At 47.3% G+C, this 19,531-nt stretch overlaps 1 protein-coding gene and 1 non-coding gene across 2 annotated transcripts in view; one reads left to right on the top strand and one right to left on the bottom strand.

Moving 5' to 3' along the window:
• The window catches only part of LOC119181739 (matrix metalloproteinase-2), a 255,390-nt gene that overhangs the window by 104,113 nt on the left and 131,746 nt on the right, over positions 1–19,531 (top strand). The window lies entirely within an intron of this gene.
• On the bottom strand, positions 6,700–6,771 carry TRNAK-CUU (transfer RNA lysine (anticodon CUU)). Its single transcript has one exon. It is a non-coding gene; the product is annotated as a tRNA-Lys (tRNA).

The following is a 19,531-nucleotide window of genomic DNA, read 5'->3' as shown; positions in this document are numbered from 1 at the left end:
TTTCGCGTGGTCGGCACAAGGAATAGAAAAAAAAAAGAGGAAGTGCCCAATAAGCGACTCCGTGTTAGGTCGGTGGGCACCGCTACAGTGCCTGGCCCGATCACTCAGGGTTGTTGGTGCGCTGTATATATATATATATATATATATATATATATATATATATATATATATATATATATATATATATATATGCAGCAGGCTGGTCGCGCATGACACGACACGTGGCCGCATGAACGCCCTGAACGAAGAAGAAGAAAGATGCGGCAGACTCTGCCGCATCATCATCGATGCACGCGCTCCGAGTCTCACGGTTCCCCAAGAAAAAGAAGGAAGAAACTAACACAAAAGGAAGCCGAAATGACGGGTATAGAGGCTCTCTCGGGCGTTGCAAGCTAGCCTCACAATCTCGGCGAAGGCCGGATCGGCGTTCACCTCTTCTATGAGTGATTACGTGTTTTTTTGTTTTGTTTTTTGGCCCTATTCGTATCTCTCTCTCGCTATAGCTTTCCATGGGCCAAAACACATTCAGCACACGGAACAACGTACGTAGCTGCTCTCCCGTATGGGGCCGCTTATTATTTTTCGCGCTAGGCCGCAATGCTTGCGAGTGCGCGCACAGTGAGGAATGCGTGCGCACGGGCCGACCCGTTTCTGCATGGGCTGTCGAGCAGCACAGCACGCCTTGTTCGTTCGCCGTCTCGGCGCATCTACAGCGCGTTTTCTCTTCGCCGTTCCGCCACGAGTGGCTCGTTGCGAACCTGCGTCACTCAAGCCGCTCGGCTTTTGAGGCGGCCCCCGCTAGACGCCGCTCCGTTCGGACGCGTCGTTTTTCAATATCGCACGCGCCTTGCTCGCTATTCACCTCCGTTGTGCGCCGAGGACTTGCGCTTTTTGTGAGTGTTCGTCGTTCATCTTCGCTCCGTCGTTTTTTCGCCTTTCGCAAGCGCCGTTTTTTTCCTCGCTGCTCTTTTTCTTCTTCTCCGTTCGGAGTTGAGGATGGGCTAACGCGATCGCGTCAAGTGCGCGTGTGGAGCAAAGCTCGGTAGCGGAAAAAGTGGAGAGGAGGTGGGTGGGGGGGTCGGCTCGGAACAACCTAGAATTGCGGCTACGCCAAATGGAGGCTCGCACACACATATATACTTGTACGGTACACGTCATAGCACGCGTATAAGCGCTTTCCGCAAAGATTTGCTCTTCGAGAAGAAAGAGAGTGAAAGAGAATGAAGAAGGTTTTGGTCCGAGAGAGAGGTTGAGAATAGAAATTCTGGCGTTGGAATCGGTTGCTACCCATCATGGCAATGGGGACAGCTCTGAGTAACGGGTAGCGAACGTCGTGCCCCAGCGGTTGTTATACTCGCAAATTCAGAAAAAAAAAAAAGGAAAGGCGGACTGCGATTTGTGGTTGTCTGGCATCCCGTGTCGAATCGCACTTGTTCTTTTTTTTTTAATTTTTGATTTCGATTCCCCGTGTAGCAGCACTGCGGAGCTAGAGCGTATAAAATCGAGTTTTCTTCCCGTCGCATCCCCGAATATAAAATTGCGTTCACACGATGTTCTCGCATTTCCTTGAGCATAGGAGTAATCCTTCGAGATAAATCATTGCGCTGAAAAAGAAAAAAAGCTGACGAGATTGGAGTGGCTGTTTTCGAGAAAGCCGTGATTCTGTGCCGCGCAGTTGTATACACGATACAGAAGTAGAACGAAAGAAATACATCTACGTCTCGAATTAGTTCTCAGACAGTTTTCTCTTTCTCCGAATTCGCGCCAGTATAGATTGCCGCAACGCAGAGTCGAAAGATCCCACCACAGGCATCTCGGACGAATGCTTTCCGATGCAGCATAATCTCAGACGTCGAAGATGAGATATATATATACGCGGAGCACCGTCGAATAACGCCGACTTCTTGCGTGAGGGCGTATATAAGAAACGAACGGCATTTTCAGCTGCCGCATTGAGATTCGCGCCTGAAAAATGACTTATTTATGCCAGCCTTCTTTCACGTCCGTCCGCGGACGTGAAAAATAATCAACGTCGCCGAAATCGACAGCGTTGTATGTAGGAAGCGGGAGCTACGGGTTATTATTTCTGCCGAAGAATGATCGTGCGGTTAAGAGCCTTTGCGTGTATCCCTTATTTCAGCGCAATCCTTTTTTTTTTTCATCGTTTACTGGCACTAGCTGCGTTTTTTTGTTTTTTGTACATTTAGTGCAGCGTGTATGTATGGCGTCATATCTTGTGAGCTTACCGATTTATTTTCTGTGGTCGTGCGCGCGCCACACTACAGGACGCTACAGTCTCTTCAGCCGACGTCTAAGCCTTGAGAAAAGGCGCCGCAGCATCTTATGCTAAAAACTAAGGCAAAATGTGATTTTCTCAATACCAGTCATGTATTTTTTTTTCTCGCTGTTCGTCCGCAACGCGGCATTTGGATTGTAAAGATATTCTGCCAATAAACAGCATATTGATAAACTCGAGATAATGTTAGTCCTAATCATCCTGTTTCTCGCATCCAAGAAAGTAGTGTCTTCTATACTGAAAGCGGGCGCTCTAATCACGTGAGCATGGCTGCGGTAACTATATAGTTGCTACCGCAAACTATCTAGTTGTGTACGGCTCCCATGCCACTTGAAAAGTTGCTTCTTTGTTAGGCGTTGTTGTAATGAGGCAAAGCCAACTTAAACGTTAAGTGGCAAAGCCAGTTTTATACCATGCCAAAAATATTTATGTTGTTTGAGATGCTCGATATCCATAATTTTTTAATCACCGAATAAAAAAAAGCACGTGCCAGTTCAGTTCGTAGCTGTCGTTTTAAATTTGATAGAGTTTTGCGGGAATGTCCATTAGCTGTCCGCTAGCAGATTCAAGATTACTCATTCAAAGAACAATTTGGTTAAAAAATTAGCGAGGCCTCCTATCCCAACTCGCCCTCTCATACACGAAAGCCTCTTTCAAGTGCACTTACTATTTCAACTTATTATTATTTTTTAGTTGTCACCTTCGAACGGTTCGGAGTGTTAAGCGAGCATTCCAGTTCCCTCCGACAGAGCCAATAAGCAAACAGCCAAGCGAGTCACGGACTGCAGCCCGACGCGTTTGCGTTATCAGACGCAACGCACATACGCGGTTGCAATTCAAGCGCGCCCGGTTCGTGACCCAAGGTTCACCGGCTATGGCCCGGAGGCTTTCCAAACCGCTGTCTTCGCCGCGCTCGGGGGCCTGCTGCCCTTGTAATCCTCCGTCGGGCATGCCTAATCCGATTAGCTTCGCGGCACTCTTGTTCTGCGCTCCTCCGGTGTGTTTCACGCCATACCTTTAGCGCTTCTGGCGCTCCGCTATAGGAACAACGTTGACTGTGCGTAACCCAGGTCGCGCCCTGTTTGCGGGATTTCGCACTCGTGAGGAGCACCACGTGGCTCTGGTGCTGCACTCCTGGAAAGGATAAATAAATGCGGCGACATGCCCGACAGTTTCCGCAGTTCACAAGAGACGTCGACACTTGGCGGTTTCGAAACTGAGCGAAGCGCTTGGCAAATGATTCAGTGGCGCATGGTCGAGGCTGGGAAAGCGTTTGCGCGTGACATCCTGTTTAAATGGCGCACTCTTAAGAATCGTCGCACTTTGAACCGAATTCCCAGGTGGTTAGGAACGTCATCTCGAAGCTGCTGGTAATCGCCCTAGTTCGCGTACGCCGGGACAAAAAATACTCACAATATTCACCCAAAACATTCATCCTAAAATAATCGCGATAAAACGACTCGCTCGAAGGTGACAGCCATCCTTTTTTTTTTTTTTGTTCTTAGTGAATGTGTCGATCCTGACCTGCCACACACCGAAAGCTTTTTTAATCTAACATGATTTTTTGAAGTAGCCTCCAAAATTGGAAGCACGTCAGACTGTTTTGCACTGCCTCCGGGATCGGTTCGTCTTTGACCAAGCAAGGATGTCGTGTGAAGACGTCACAGATCTTGGTGGTCTGTCACATCATGATACGTTGCAAGGTGACTTCATCGCGTGATTATTGCATCACCCGTGTTGACGCAACCGAAGAAGAACACCGACGCGGGACGCCTGTCAATTTTCGCGTTTGATAAGGCATCTAAGGTTTTTTTGCCTTCACATACCCCACATTGATCAATACGCGAACTCGGACAGGCTCGCTGCACCCCCCTCCTTCCGCCTGCCTCCGCACCCGCCTGCTTTTTCTCTTCCGTTCAAAACAACCCGTCTCAATATTGTGTTCTGTTCTTCACTTACAGGGTACAGCCATCCTTGGTGGGGGGCTGCGGATCGGTTGGAACGTAAGACCACGATAATGCTCGGCCTGTCCTTACCGCATGCTGGCCACGAGTGTTCGCTGGGCATCAATTGTGCCGTAACCAAATCCGCAGCCCCTACGCTTGCCATTAACGAGAGATAACCGGTGTCAAGGTTGTGCATGCCTGCTCTAAATGTGGGTGCGAGAGTAAAAATAACCAGACCAATTATGATCGTCAACGTTCGAACATGACCCTGAGGCGTCGCTTCACTGCACACTTGATGCGGAGTGCGGTGCTGCCACCGTCGTAGCACTGCGCAACCTCAACCGTGAGTAGCTCAGTTGCAGTGCAGCCAGAGAAGAGTGGTGTCGCCAGCAAGAGCGATGTTGTGCCGATGCAATGCGGTTTCATCCGTACAAAAGGAGCACACTGCGTTCCCACGAAACTCTTAGCGTACCGGTACGGTCAATGCGGTCTTTTGCGCATGCGCAATAGTGCGGACACCAGGCAGTGACCCGCACCGTGTCTCGGCAGTTATAGCCTCGTCCCCGTTCTCCCGTCGCTGCCTCCACTGACGTCTTCCCGGTTTCCTCTTTTTTCTCCCCTCTTCTAGACGATCAAATTTCGAGTGACATATCTGGTTGCGCTACCACCGTTAGGAGACGTGGCGATCTTCTGTCCAGCTGCCGGCACGATCGAACCGCTGGAGCTCACCGTGCGCACCACCGCCGGCAGCCGTTATCGGTGCTGCTGGCCGCCTCGCTCACTTCCGTCCCCTCCCGCTGATGACCCGGTTGCCACCCACCTCCTTTCTCTTTTTATTAACCTTAATCGCCGCACCAGCAGTGCTGTCGGAACCTTGGCTCCGTCTCCCTTCTCGTCGCACTTTCGCACCGCTGACCTCACTCATTTCTCTATCTTCCTCTTTTTCTTCTTCTTCGTTTCCTCCTCTGGTCTCAGTTGCTACTGGCTAACGGAAAATTGGTCCCTCCATCGCTTATTACTTTCTTTCTTCCCCTAAGTTCCTCCCTTCTCTCTCTCTCTAATCATTTCTCCCGTTGAAAGGCTGTCTAAATTAGCCCCACGATGTGTGTGTGTTTATATATTCTACAGTAACCGTTATTCGAGAGTATAACGGTTTTTTTTTCTCCGTACCCGTTTCTGGTTTTGAGAGGACTTTAAGCCAGCCGTTAAACTGCGAAGGTTTAGATCTGTAGTATGGGGGGAGATAAGGAAGACAAATAGCGGTATTCTTTGACTAAAGTTCTAAGTACGTCGAAAATGCCTCGTTTTCCTGTGCCTAAAGAGGCCGTCTTGCGCATCATTTCATTCTTATTTCATTCATTCTTCTTCTTCTGCCTCCTCCTCTTCTTCACTCTAAGTCAAGCTGTCTTCTAGGACGCGGGTGACAATGCCGCAGCGGTAAAGGAAGTGAGCTCGTTAACGCGATTTCTGTCTTATCCTAATACATTCTATGAAGTCCATCACTATAGTTTCAAATCGGTGCCCCCCCCCCTTTTTTTTTTGATAGGACACGCGAAGTTCGTACCTAGCTTGTAGGCGTGTCTATAGTGCTATATGCAGTGGTACTTTTGCCATAACCGCCAAAATACCGCCACAGTTCGTGGCTGCTTGGCGACGACAGCGAACCACTCGAACGCGTAGTTGACGTTGCGGATAAACTAATCAGCTCACGAAAACTTTTGAGAGGCCTACGGCAAGAAAGAAAACAAGAGAGAGAGAGAGAGAGGGGGGGGGGGGGGGGTAAGATGTCCCTGTGGCAACAAAAGTAACGAAGCAAATATCACTTTGCTCACTAAGCTATCCAACAAAGAAAATAACTCAACCATTAAAAAAAAGAACTTGGAGCATATTTTCGGGATCTTTTTGCCACTCTTTTGGCCACTGTTAGAAACTTGTTGACTATGTCAGAATACTTCTTGGCGACACTTTGAAAAGGTGTAAGCAGTTCACGTTGTCGTTATCTGGTCCGTTGTGTGTTTTACTTTCTGTACATATCTGATAACACGTCGAGAAATAATGGAAAGGTTGCAACCATGTTTCGAAGTCAAAGTCACCTTGAATTAGATTTTTTCTTTGCACGACCCACGCTTTCTTTTCAAAACACCTAGCTCGAAACTTACTGCCCATCCCTTTACGATCAATCCCAGAACTCGACCCGGACTAGTGACTTGTGCGTCAATCACTGCGATTTGATGCTGTTGGAACTGTAGGCGAGGTCTACCTGGTTGTATTGGGTAACAACACACGCTGTTTTACTCATTCGTATACGATGGTCTCAGCAACAGTAAACGTGGCAGCGACCTCAGTGACGAAAAAAAAAAAGCCTGACGGGTGGTGGTGGTAGTGGTTAGAAGAGGAGAAAGACACCTAATTTCTGCAGCCCAGTTGGGAGCACGGCGCAGTGCCTCAAAGATAGCTTGCCATGGGCAGGAACCGAACCTGCGACCTTCGAATAAAGCGTTCGATGCTCTACCACTGAGCTACCACGGCGGCTTTTACGTGTGCCCGCTCGACAGCGCTCGTGGCAGCTGCAATCCTGGCTTTCTCTCGGTTCCTTGTTCCAGCCACTGCGGTTGTTTTCGGTGAGCTATGTACGCTCGCTTTCGAGCTTCGCCTGGTAATGGACCCGCCTAAGCTGAGCGCCGTCTCGAGAACGTGCTTTAGTCGACGGCTGAGGACAAGAGCGCCATCAACTTCGTAAACGTTTAGCCTTGACTCTTTTCTTTTCGTCTGACTTCTGTTTTTTATTCGTCGTTCACTAAAGAGCGCAAGCACCAGTCGCCTGTACGATGTACACCATAGGTGGCCACAACGGCCTCAGCTTAGCGAACACCGGTCCCGACTAACGCCCGAAGCTTTGCAAGGGACGCCGTCGCCGAAGCGTGAAACGGCCGCCCATTATGACGCGAAGGAAATATAATGAAAACGTGGTCGACTGGCAAACTAAGAGCAAGAAACCGCGCGCGAAGAACTGATGTAACGACGCGCGCTATAAAAAGTTACGACACGGCGCACGCCACACACTCGCGCGTTCGGGAAACGCAGCAACGCGCCAAGTTCACGTGTGAAACAAAAGAAGTAGCAAGAAATGAAGCGGCTGCTGTCCCGCGGTTCGCGTAGTTCAGGTGCGAGTCTCGAGGTTGGGCTGCCTCGCGAGCGGTGGCTGCCGTAGCGCCCCTGTCGGCGTCCTTTAATTAAATCTGATTAAAACGGCGGCCAAATTAACGGGGCACAGCAGCGGGGCCGCGCCGCAGGGCACTGCCAGACAAGGTGAAATCGGGGAGAAGGTCGGCACACGGAAAGGGGAGGCACACCGTGTAAAAGCAGGCATCGACCGCTCTGCTTGGTCACCAGTCGCCACAAGAACGGAATTGGGGTGGAAAGTGGGGAAAGTTGAGCAGGGAAGAGGGGCGACCGCAGTATGCACCATCTAACGGCTCTAGGCTCGGAACACTGTAGGACCGCTCCGCTACTCCTCGACAGCGCCGCTCTGCGTCAGTAAACGCGTCGCGGCAAAGTGTACGAACATGCATGGAACGCCTGCGTACACCGTACACCGATGAAAGGTGGCCCAGTCAACCAACATGAAGAGAAAAGCTCTCAGGAACAAAGCAGGCTGCAGGGCCGGCAAGCTCATTTATTACATATAAATCAGTGACGTTGAAGGTCAGGTTAGAGGCGCTGCACGGCACAGTGTTATATTGCGTTTTAATGTTATGTTGTGTTGTTTCTCTGCAAGACTTACACGAGAGCAGAAGTAAAACTGTTTATTCTTCGGATGAATGAAAAAAGTGGAAATTTAAGGGCTCGCCTTTTTTTTTTCCGTTAGATCAAATAGTAATGAGAACTCACAGAATGACGCCAAGGAAAGTATAGGGGGGTGTAATTAATAGTAATTGTAAAGTGAACTGAAGAAAAGTGGACGAAAACATGACATGTCGCTGGCAGGCACCGAAACTGATGATAATATAGCCATAACATAGCGCGCATGTATTACAAGTGGGACTTGTAACTGACTAATGAGACACGCTTGCACGCCGACACAGCTATGCCATGAAACAACGCCTTCTAAAACGTGTGAGGTTTACCCCCATATTCTAGAACCTCCCTTCATTCAACGCTTCACCTTCACTTGAGGAAGCCGATGGGAGCGCCGAGGCACGGCAAGCCACTGCGTATCAGCGATATTCTGCTGCGATTCTTGAGTAGCGCAGCATCATATTCAGCCGAACAACGGCGCAGTGCTCACCTCTGTCAAGTGAAGGGTGAAAGCCGAGTCGAGGAGCGTTTCTGACTACAGGAGTTAGTGTACTCGGATTATTAATACAGTTTAAATTATAGTCGGAGTAAGTTCCGAAACGCACAAGGGCATGCGTACAGGCTATTGAAACATGTTCATTTCATTTCATTTATTCCACCTTAAAGGCCCGGAGGCATTACATAAGGGGGGGCGGCGTACAAGGTATGTCGAACAACTCAACAAAACTCGAAGGGTTCCAAAACGTAAACATTCAAAGAACAATGAAAAAAAAAGTACAATATGCAAAGTAAAACGCCAATATTACCAAATGCAAATAAAAAAGTAATGGTACAAAGGTAAGCTTCCAGAGAAAAGTGACGACAGTTTATACATTAGTTAAAAAAAAGTATTTAAACATTGGCAGGGAAAACAGCACATTCAGTTAGATTGCGACATGTGACATTTTAGCTTACTGCGGAAAATTTGGCGGTTATTACACGTGACTATATTATCAGGTAGTTTATTCCACAGTGTTATCCCATTGGGAAAGAAGGAAGTAATCATTGCAGAAGTGTGTCCATTTATTGGTGCGATAGGGTGACTGTGGTTTATGCGGGATGAAGTTCTGTGTGATGGTTGAAGGAGGACGTGCCGTGATTGAGGGTGATAATAGAAAGCATGCATCAGACACAATCGACAAATGATACGACGAGATTCGAGGGACGGCAGTTTCAATGATTCTTTTAGTGCAGTAACGCTGATATCGTTAGAGTATTGGGAGTAAATAAAACGGGCAGCGCGGTTCTGAATCCTTTCTAAATCGTTAGTTAGATATGTTTGTGAGGGTTGCCAAATTGAGCAAGCATATTCTAGTTTCGGTCGGACGTACGTTTCATAAGCTAATTTTTTAATGTCTGGTGAGGCTAATTTTAGGTTGCGGCGCAGGTATCCGAGAGTGCGTGAAGCTTCTGAACAGATTATTTGAATATGGGTTGACCAGGATAGCGACGATGACAGATGCACTCCGAGGTATTTGTATGATAGGGTAGGGCTAATGGGAACAGACTTTATGCTATAGGTAAATTTTTCTGGGCTCTTTTTGCGGGTGAATGACATAATTTTACACTTAGTTAGGTTTAACGGCATTAGTGACTTATCACACCAAGTTACAATTAAATTTAAATCATGTTGAAGTTTAATGCTGTCGTCTGGTGTACAGATTGGAGAGTATAAAACGCAGTCATCGGCAAAAAGTCTTAATTTGGTTAGCACATTGGTGGGTAAGTCATTTATGTATATTAGAAAAAGGAGCGGGGAGAGACAGGCACCTTGGGGGACGCCGGACGTTAGGTGCATTGTGCGATCAATGTATCTTAATGATAGCCGCTCAAACGCCCTGTATTTTAAATTCTACCAGAAACACATATTGGCAGTAACGTGACGTGGTTGCTATATTATTTGACTATTTGAAGAAGACAAGCGCGAAGAGTGCTTTCATGTCACTGCTGATAAAATACCACCAATATCATAAGAAGAGAGCAGAGTGTGTCAGGGAACAAACCGGGGGTGGAGAATATGGTAGTTGAAATCAAGAAAAACAAATGGACATGGGCCAGACACGTAGGCGGGATGACCGCTGGTCGGTAACTGACTAGATTCCCAGATAAGGAAAACACACGAGGGGAAGGCAGAAAGTTAGGTGGGCCGATGATATTGAAAAAGTTCGCAGGTATAACGTGGCAGAGGAAAGCACAAGACCGTGTTGATTGGCGGATCATGAGAGATGTATTTACGCTGCAGTTGGCGTAATTAGGTTGATGATGATGACGATATTGTAACATGATCGCTAACGCCATGAAATTTAGAATGCGTTTGCATCAACGCGTACGCATATGTGTTTACAGTAGAACCAAAAAAATCCGTAAACAACTGCATCACTGCTCATTTGATTCCCGGCTGCGGCGGCTGCATTTCCGATGGAGGCGGAAATGTTGTAGGCCCGTGTGCTCAGATTTGGGCGCACGTTAAAAACCCCAGGTGGTCGAAATTTCCGGAGCCCTCCACTACGGCGTCTCTCATAATCATATGGTGGTTTTGGGATGTTAAACCCCACAAATCAATCAATCAATCAATCAATCAATCAATCAATCACTGCTCATTTAAGGCAAGACTGAGTGTTCACTATACTGATTGTTGGCCTAGTTGGTACTTGCTTACTGACATGCTTTGGTGAAAGTTGTATCAACAAACCATCGGTGACGTTGTACTTATCGGAGAATAGATTGTGCGATACCTGGATAGCGTAAGGCTGTGTGAAGACTGCGCATGTCTGTATGTTGTTACTTAAGTCTGGATTTGCACCCGGTCTACTTTAGTTGGAAGTGTCGCTTGTGCTTGTCGTTGAGTGTTTCTTTACTTGGTGTGTGAGTTATTTGCGGCCAAATCATGTCAGTAAGTGTTCACTACGTCGGCACCCTTTCGAAAGATAGCCTATCAAGAATTAGGGTAATAATAACTGTTGAGGTTTAATATCCCAAAACCACCATACGATTATGAGAGACGCTGAAGTGGAGGGCTCCGGAAAGCAAGATGGAAAACTGGGCTAGTTGGTGAGCATTCATCGTGGTTAACAGCGCGAAACACCCGGACAGGAGCGATAGAAGGACACGGTACAGCGCTGTCTTTCAACTGAAATTTTTATTGAAAACACGAGAATATATATATAGACAGAACAGAAGACCTCGTGACCAAACCAGCCCCCTCAATCGATAAAATTATACACGGCGACAAGGCTTTGTCATGTGCACGCAATCTTGCCACAAAATAACACATACTTCAAACTATAAGATTCCAATGTCGCCAAGAAAACCGGGCATGAGCAGACGAATGAACTTTAGCCACTATCTAACAAAGATAATTCATTACCAAGTAAGGCGATAGACGGCTGGCTAACACATTGAGACCCTTTCTTATTTATAAAAAATGCCTCCATAATTTCTCTTGAAAGCTTGTCTGGGTGCTTGAAGAGTACTTTTGTTTTTTCAAAAAGTGGGTGGCATCCACATTCGCGGCAATGCAAAATTTCAGTTGAAATGAAAAATTTCAGTTGAAAGACAGCGCTGTACCGTGTCCTTCTATCGCTCCTGTCCGGGTGTTTCGCGCTGTTAACCACGATGAATGCTCACCAACTAGCCCAGTTTTCCATCTTGCTCAACGTTATTTCTAGTACAAAGGGCTCTTTTCCATGTTCTAATGACTTCTTGACTAATCCCGGCTTTTTGACGTCGATGATAGCCGTTTACGTGTGCAGAGCAAGAGTAGCGTCTTGGTATGCCAGGAAGTCGCTATGCCCTCCCGACCTGCAGTCTTTGTGTGGGTGGATGACTCCGTCTGAGGGACACGCTCGGAGGATGTGCCGCATTTTACGCGCGGAGTGGTGGCAACACGTGAGGGTGTACAAGGATCTTTTGCGTTTAGCCTGTGCGAAAGAGGCTTCCGAAGCGCGAAGACGGCTTCTCCTGAAGGAGTGGACTAAAGTGTCCTACCACGCTACGGAGTTCTTATGGAGTCAAGTTCGACCTTCGCTACCTAAGAAGAAAGAAGTGAAAGGAACAGGGAATGTGACCATTATCGGGGACCAAGTAGTACCAGACAAGTTTCTACAGGTCCTTCAACTAGGGCCCAAATTCTGTCTCGAGCCGCGTCTGAAACAGCTGGATAAGGTCGTCTTAGCCAGGACAGTGGCTCACCGAGCTGAGGAGGAGGACAGACTAAGGTGTGTGTCTGAGTGCGTCGATGTGTTGTTGAAACCGTCGAAGGATTCTAGGTGTTCGAGAAGGTTAGGACCTCTGATTGATTTCTGTGCGGATAGTAATTTGCGCATTCTAGAGTCTGACAAAGAAGGACATTTTGTTATTATTCCGGAAAACTTGTATTTGGAAAAAGCAACCACAGCAATGGATAAGAATTTTCGCGAAGTTTCCGTTGATCCCTCTAAGATTAAATCACGTGCTTTGGCTTTGATGAATGAGGTTGGATTAACGAAAGTAGCAAACGAAGTCAAGCGAGAAAAAGGGCTCCTTCTGCAGGCCTTCTTCAGTGTAAAGACGCATAAGCAGAACTATCCTTTCAGGACCATCGTCTCGGAAAGAAGGTCATGGTTAAATGTTATTTCAGGGTACTTGCAGACTAATCTCGCACAGCTTAAGCTGGAGGACCCTTTCGAAGTCGCCAGTTCTAACTGCGTAGTTCAAGTTCTGCAGAATAATAACCCTGGCGGTTGCTTTGGATTCAGCATAGACATAGAAGATCTTTATTATTCCCTGCCTCATGTACAGTTATTGAAATTCGTGCAACAGACCATCGAGGGACAAATGAATGAGTTAGGCTTCGTCGAAAGTTGCAAAATACCGGTTGCTAGCTTCCTAGAGCTTTTGGAGTTTTACTTGAAGTCCACGATCGTTCAGTGGCAAGGAAGGACAGTTATCCAAAGGGCAGGAGTGTGCATAGGTTCCTGCGTAGCGCCAGTACTAAGCAGCATCTTTTTAAGTTTCGTTGACCGCAAAATAAATGATAACCTAGGTGAATTAGCTTTGAGAATTTTCCGCTTTGTGGATGACTATTTGGTTTTCGTCAATAGGCTAAATTTCCAAAGATCGATTGTGGACGTCGTAAAGTTGTTTAATGAACAGGGACAAGGTCTTAGGTTTACTATTGAGGTTCCTGAAAAGGAGGAGTTGCAGTTCTTAGACCTTAGACTGTCTTTCAAAGCGGAACATGTGTGTTGGACCTATCAACCGAGGTCAAAGAAGTCTCTTCTTGATTTCAGATCAGGGCACTCGAAATTGATTAAACGAGGTATAGCCACTTCCGCTATAAGGTCCGCCCTCAATAAGAGTTGTCCCCATCGTATGCTTGACAGCGTTAACTATCAGGTGGAGAGGCTGCGTGATGCAGGCTTTCCTCACTCTATCATTTCTACGACTTGCGATAAGCTGCTGCGTGAGGTCAAGGGGCAGTCCTCCCGAGTGAAAGAAAAAGATTTTAGCCGTTCTGTCTACATTCCATATGTTCATTCTTTTTCGCACAGATTAAAGAAAGTAGCATCTAAGTTCAGATTAAACGTTGGGTTTTCAAGCAGAACGAAGCTTAAGGGACTTTGCCAGGCAGTAAACACTCGCATAGAAGGCAGGAAGACTGGAATTTATCAGCAGTGTAGTATCAAACATACTATGAAGTTTCTCCCGTGCATGCAGAATGTCGTGTACTCAACCCCATTTTCATGCGGGCGAGAGTACATTGGTCAGACCGGGCGTTGTGTTAATATACGGCTAAGGGAACACCACAGTTCCTTGAAAGGATTTGCGCATTCACATTTGTCTTTGCATTGCCGCGAATGTGGATGCCACCCACTTTTTGAAAAAACAAAAGTACTCTTCAAGCACCCAGACAAGCTTTCAAGAGAAATTATGGAGGCATTTTTTATAAATAAGAAAGGGTCTCAATGTGTTAGCCAGCCGTCTATCGCCTTACTTGGTAATGAATTATCTTTGTTAGATAGTGGCTAAAGTTCATTCGTCTGCTCATGCCCGGTTTTCTTGGCGACATTGGAATCTTATAGTTTGAAGTATGTGTTATTTTGTGGCAAGATTGCGTGCACATGACAAAGCCTTGTCGCCGTGTATAATTTTATCGATTGAGGGGGCTGGTTTGGTCACGAGGTCTTCTGTTCTGTCTATATATATATTCTCGTGTTTTCAATAAAAATTTCAGTTGAAAGACAGCGCTGTACCGTGTCCTTCTATCGCTCCTGTCCGGGTGTTTCGCGCTGTTAACTACGATGAGGGCTCCGGAAATTTCGACCACCTGCAGGGGGTTCTTTAACGTGCACCCAAATCTGGGCACACGGGCCTGAAGAATTTTCGCCTCCATCGAAAATGCAGTCGCCGCGGCCGGGATTCGATCCCGCGACCTGCGAGTCAGCAGCCGAGTGCCTTAGACCACCTTGGCGGGTTCGGGAATCAGGGTAAACTGTGCTTGTCACTAAAGCGCATCCCCACTTGTTGCAAGACCAGGTGTGCGTTAGCCCCGTTTTCTTATAGCAACAGCCAAGGATCGGATGCGTTTGCTGGGTTGTTGAGCCCTGAGATCGACGGCGGCAGATCGCGATTATCGAAGCAGCGACAGGACAACATTGAAAAGTGTGGCTTGTTGGCGTATAAATTGGAAAATCGACGAACTCAGCCTTGAAAGACGCGCACAGAAGAAGAAGAAGAAGAAGAAGAAGAAGAAGAAGAAGAAGAAGAAGAAGAAGAAGAAGAAGAAGAAGAAGAAGAAGAAGAAATGTATGGTGGTTAACTATTGACTACGTCCAGTTTGCTACCCTACACATGGGTAGAGGGCAATAAGAAAGTAAAAGAGAGAGAAAAGATGCTTTAACGAACACACACGCTAGGACTAGCTCGCGTACGCGTCTTTCAAGGCTATAGGTTCGTCGATTTTCTAGCAAGAGCAGCAGCAACAGCATCCACGGTCTGCGGGGCCTCCGATCAGGCGAGCCCGGGCGTCGGCGTGATGGCCCTTCCGTGGCTTCGGCGCGAGCGAAAGCGGAGAGCTGGCGGGTGGTGCGCTTGTTTATCACCGCGCGCCCATGCAGCCGAGTCCCTGAAAACGCAAACTTGGAGGTCGTCGCACTGCGAAAAGCCGCGACCGAGGCGTCGCCGCTTTCCCTCCTCGTCTCGCGTGACGCTTGGCCGGGAAGTCTGGCTACTGTCTCGCACCATCGGCGACGCAAGAAGCGAGTTTCGGATAGCCGCCTCCAGTATATACGGAGTGAGTCCCAAGCCGCCTGACAACTTGTGCGGCACGTGGCGCGCTCTTCTGGTTCGCGTGTACTTCACCGAGGAGCGACGCTTCAGCCTGGCTGGCGTGACATGCGAGTGGCGGTGGACACCGCAGCTGATAGTTGGACGAGTGAGAATGAAGAAGGAGGGCAGGCGGGGTTTATTGGTCGTTAAAAGGAAGAGACTGACCAGAGACACGACAGGCCACATCTACGACCTGCGACTCGGAACACACGGGTGTGGTGGGGGCAACGAGTCGGATGGAGCGAGCGTCAGAGATGATTATGCAAGAATATAGATAACGCTGTAGGCACACAGCACTCGAGACACCGTACGCATACTAAGCGCGTTTACCAACACACGTATACGTGCTAACACCACACAAACAACGTATACGCCACGCATCAGACATGTGTGCTAGAGGGAAGTGCCTGGGATTATCCCACGTTTAAATCCTTACTTCTTTCATGGTACGACGTATGTATTCTGAAATGGTAGCAGAGCACAAACAGATAACATGTCCTTCGGGTATACTTCCTCTTCACGAACTCTCATTCCTCTACGCGAGTCCCTCTCCACATGAAAAAAAAAAAAACAGCGTTCCTGACTTGCCGCCATTGCTGCGAGTGGCGCTAGCTTGCACTGTCACATTATCTAGCACATAAATGTGCAATGCTGTAGACGGGAAAATGACCGCCATCATCGCTCAATCGACAGAGCATCAAACGAGTATAATCCGAAGGTTGTAGGTTCGGCCCAAAGTGACGTAAAAAATGCTTTTACTGAAAGATGTTCTGTAAAAAAATGTTTTTTAAAGATGATTTTTTGAAATGTCGTAATTACTAAACCGCAATAAAAAACTGCAAATAATGCTTCCTTACCTAGCTTCTTTGTTTGTTGACTTTATTAGGTTACGATTAGCAAAAAACAAAAGCAAGCTCTTAAGCAATTTTTCTTCTTTTGGTCTCTTCACGATATGTATTTCGCGCCAAACAAGCAGGTATATACATACACAGCGAACCAAAATACATACGCGATGGGCGAAAATGAAAAAAAAAGCGATAATTTCAGTCGGGGATCTTTCAGGGAACGTTAGCTTAAGCAAGACTGAAAGTTGGACTAGTTGGTCACTCGTTTGTGTCTCTTCCCTTCGTCCCGTGAGTTTGTGCGCTGTTTCTGCCCATAACGTTAGCTTCCCGGTGAAGCACTATACGCTGAGACGGTGCGCCATAAACAAAACTCTGCGCGTGGAGCTCACAACTATTTCAACGTTTGTGAGCAAAAAATAAATAAATAAATAAATGAGGAAAACTGTGTACACAGGGGAGTCGCGTGGAAAAGAAGGCGACAACTGCGGATGGCTGCGTCCGTCCTTCTTCCGCAATTACCTTTCCCAAGGCGTGAATCTGTCCTGACGTGGCGCTTTGCTTTCTACACGCAACTCGTTGCCCTCCATCCCCCTCTATACCCCCCCCCCTTACAGTGCGAGACCCTACCACGTCTCTTTGTAAAAAAAAAAGAAGAAACGCAGGAAAGCCAGGATCAAAAACGTCGAAAGCGTCGGGTTGGTTGGGTGCCGCGTACGATTCGTCTTTTTCTTCCGACCTTTTCTGGGTGTCGCCGAGTCTGAACAATCTCGCAGCTAGCGCAGCTCGACAATATAGACGCGCCAGGGGGAGGAAGAAAAATCATAAAGGAAGTCGTGGAGCGGCAGTGATCGGAAAAGACGAATGAAGGGAGTAGGAACCCCTTTTTTTCCCCCCTACGATTCCTATATACTCCTCCGTACATTCTGAACTCTCGCGTGGTGGTGAGAATCTTTCTATACGTTGTCTCTTTTTTTTTTCTTTTTGCTCGCCGACTGTCTAATGGTTCTCGTGGTGTTAGGTGTCAGCACGATTTTGCGACGAGCTTTTTCGAAAACTGCGACGACGTCGTCGAAGCGCCCTCTACCGATCAAGCCGTGTCCGATTAAATAACGGACGGCGATTGAATCGGGAGGTGAGGAGAGGTGAGTTTACGGCCGCGCGTTTTCGCTACGTTTTTCTTGACCTTGTTAACTCGCTGCCGACAAAAAACAAAAAAAAAACAAAAAAAAACAAAGTACCTATTTTTTTTTTTTTCGATTCCCCTCTCGGTCTGTCGGGCGCCCTTTCCGTTTCGAAAATGTCGCCCACCGTAGCCAGGCATTTTTCTCTCTACGTATCACTACACCGACGTCTTTTCGTTTAATGACAGCTTCCGCGCGGCTCTCCGTTCCCTTGTCTCCACGATCTGCTTCGTTGTTCGAGAAAAAGACGGCTCTGTCGTTCGAACGTGCTTTTTTTCGCTCTGTACACGAGACTTATACGGTCACCTTCCCGAAGAACGGTGCACCGGGCTAGAAGCCCGTACGGACTGGCTTCAGCCAATCCGAGAAAAAGTAGGCTTTTTATACATTTCCGGACTCATCCGCGTGCTATATGTAGTGCACGCGGGCTTCAGGTCACATGTGCTTTACACGGAAAGCTTTAGATGTTCTATACGTCGATTTCTATTGTACTTTCAGTTTCGGTTAGAACTGACGCAAGACTTGAGCTTCTTCGAGTCACGACTCAAACAATATCGCACTGTTTTCGTGATATTGGTCTTCGAAACCCGCAAGAAAAACAAACACTAATTTTCGTGCTCAATGGGGCATGCGTAACAATATATACGTAGGCGTTGGGGCCCGACGTATCCTAGAAAATCGGGAGTAAAATTTATGAAAGCGACAGCCTTACAGACGTCTCATCAATCCTCAAAGTTCACCGTCGGCGTTCCGCGGCGTCGGGACAACACGAGTGAAGCGAAAAATAATCACACGATGACGTCACCACACGGCGTCATCACGTTGTCACAAATAGGCAAAAAACATTGGTGCCAGTATGACGTCACCGTGACGTCACGTTTCATAATGACGTCAGCACATGACATCGTAGCTTGTTGAAAGGTGAACCAATCACGGAGGCAGCGGAAAACCAGTTGAGGCGCAGGAAGCTTAAGAATGGTGGCGGAGCAGGTGCAGAATCAATAGATTAACTTATAAGAAAAAGAAGACTTTCCTTTCGCCTTCAAATCGTCTTAGGTTAATGCGTAACGAACCTTCTCAGCACTTGTTTTTTTTTTTCTTTTTTTCGAAAAGTATAGCACGTAGAGATACTAAACAGTCCACGAAATGGCCCTCGTGGTGGCCGGCTACAGTGCCCAGCCGCTGACCAGAAAGGCACGAGTTAAACCCCGACCGCGACTGTCGTACTGTGGTGGAGGCGACGCGACAAAGGTTGTGCGACGTCAGTGCGTGTCCCCAGGTGGTCGAAATTATCCGGAGTCCCTCACTACGGTCTCCCTCATAGCCTATAGGTCGCTTGCGGACGTCAAACTTAATAAACAAGCAAGTATTGAGGAATTCTGTGACCAAAGTATACTGTAAACTGCGGTAAATTGTGCAGCGTAGCGAGTATACCGATGGAGCCATAAGAAATGCTATACTTTGACTCTCCAGACTCATTTGCACCAACTGTTCCTCAGCGTACACCTGAAAACGCAGAAATACAGGAACTTTTTGTACTGCGTGCTCGTAAACGCAACGCTAGAGAGATCGAACGATGTTTGAAGCCTATATATCTCAGTATGCACCATTCCCGTGTAGATTAATTTCAAAATTGTGCAGGCAGCATAGGTAGAAGTACATGAGCCGCCGAGGGTTAATCTTTACGCCCAGTGTATCACAATAATTGCAATTGTAATGACAATACAACGTAATTATCGTATATACCTGATACGAGTACATCGCACACATTCAACGACTGCATACGAAACTGATATCAAACCTACTCTTTTTGCTGACTTTCTATCAATAGAGCTTACAAAAAAGAGCTATAGTCTTCATTAATGATGACTGTATAAACTTGAACACCTTGAAATTGCGCTCGTAGTCTTTCTGTTGGCAGTCTAAGCAAGCTTTCGTGAGGGCACAGCTGAGACCAGCTCCAGATTTCGACGCGCTGCACCGTAGTACGAGGTCAAAGCCCAAGCGGCTCCGTTATACGGTGCGGACCTCAACGAAAAAAAAAAAACAGACAAAGAAACGTGAGACCAAGTCACCGAGGGCACAAAAAGGGATTCGAGTAACGTTGTTGGTAGCAGT

The sequence above is a fragment of the Rhipicephalus microplus genome, chromosome 3, assembly GCF_043290135.1.
Source record: "Rhipicephalus microplus isolate Deutch F79 chromosome 3, USDA_Rmic, whole genome shotgun sequence".
Lineage (NCBI taxonomy): Eukaryota > Metazoa > Arthropoda > Arachnida > Ixodida > Ixodidae > Rhipicephalus > Rhipicephalus microplus.
The sequence above is the reverse complement of the archived record's forward strand: the minus strand, read 5'-3'. Positions and strand labels throughout refer to the sequence as shown.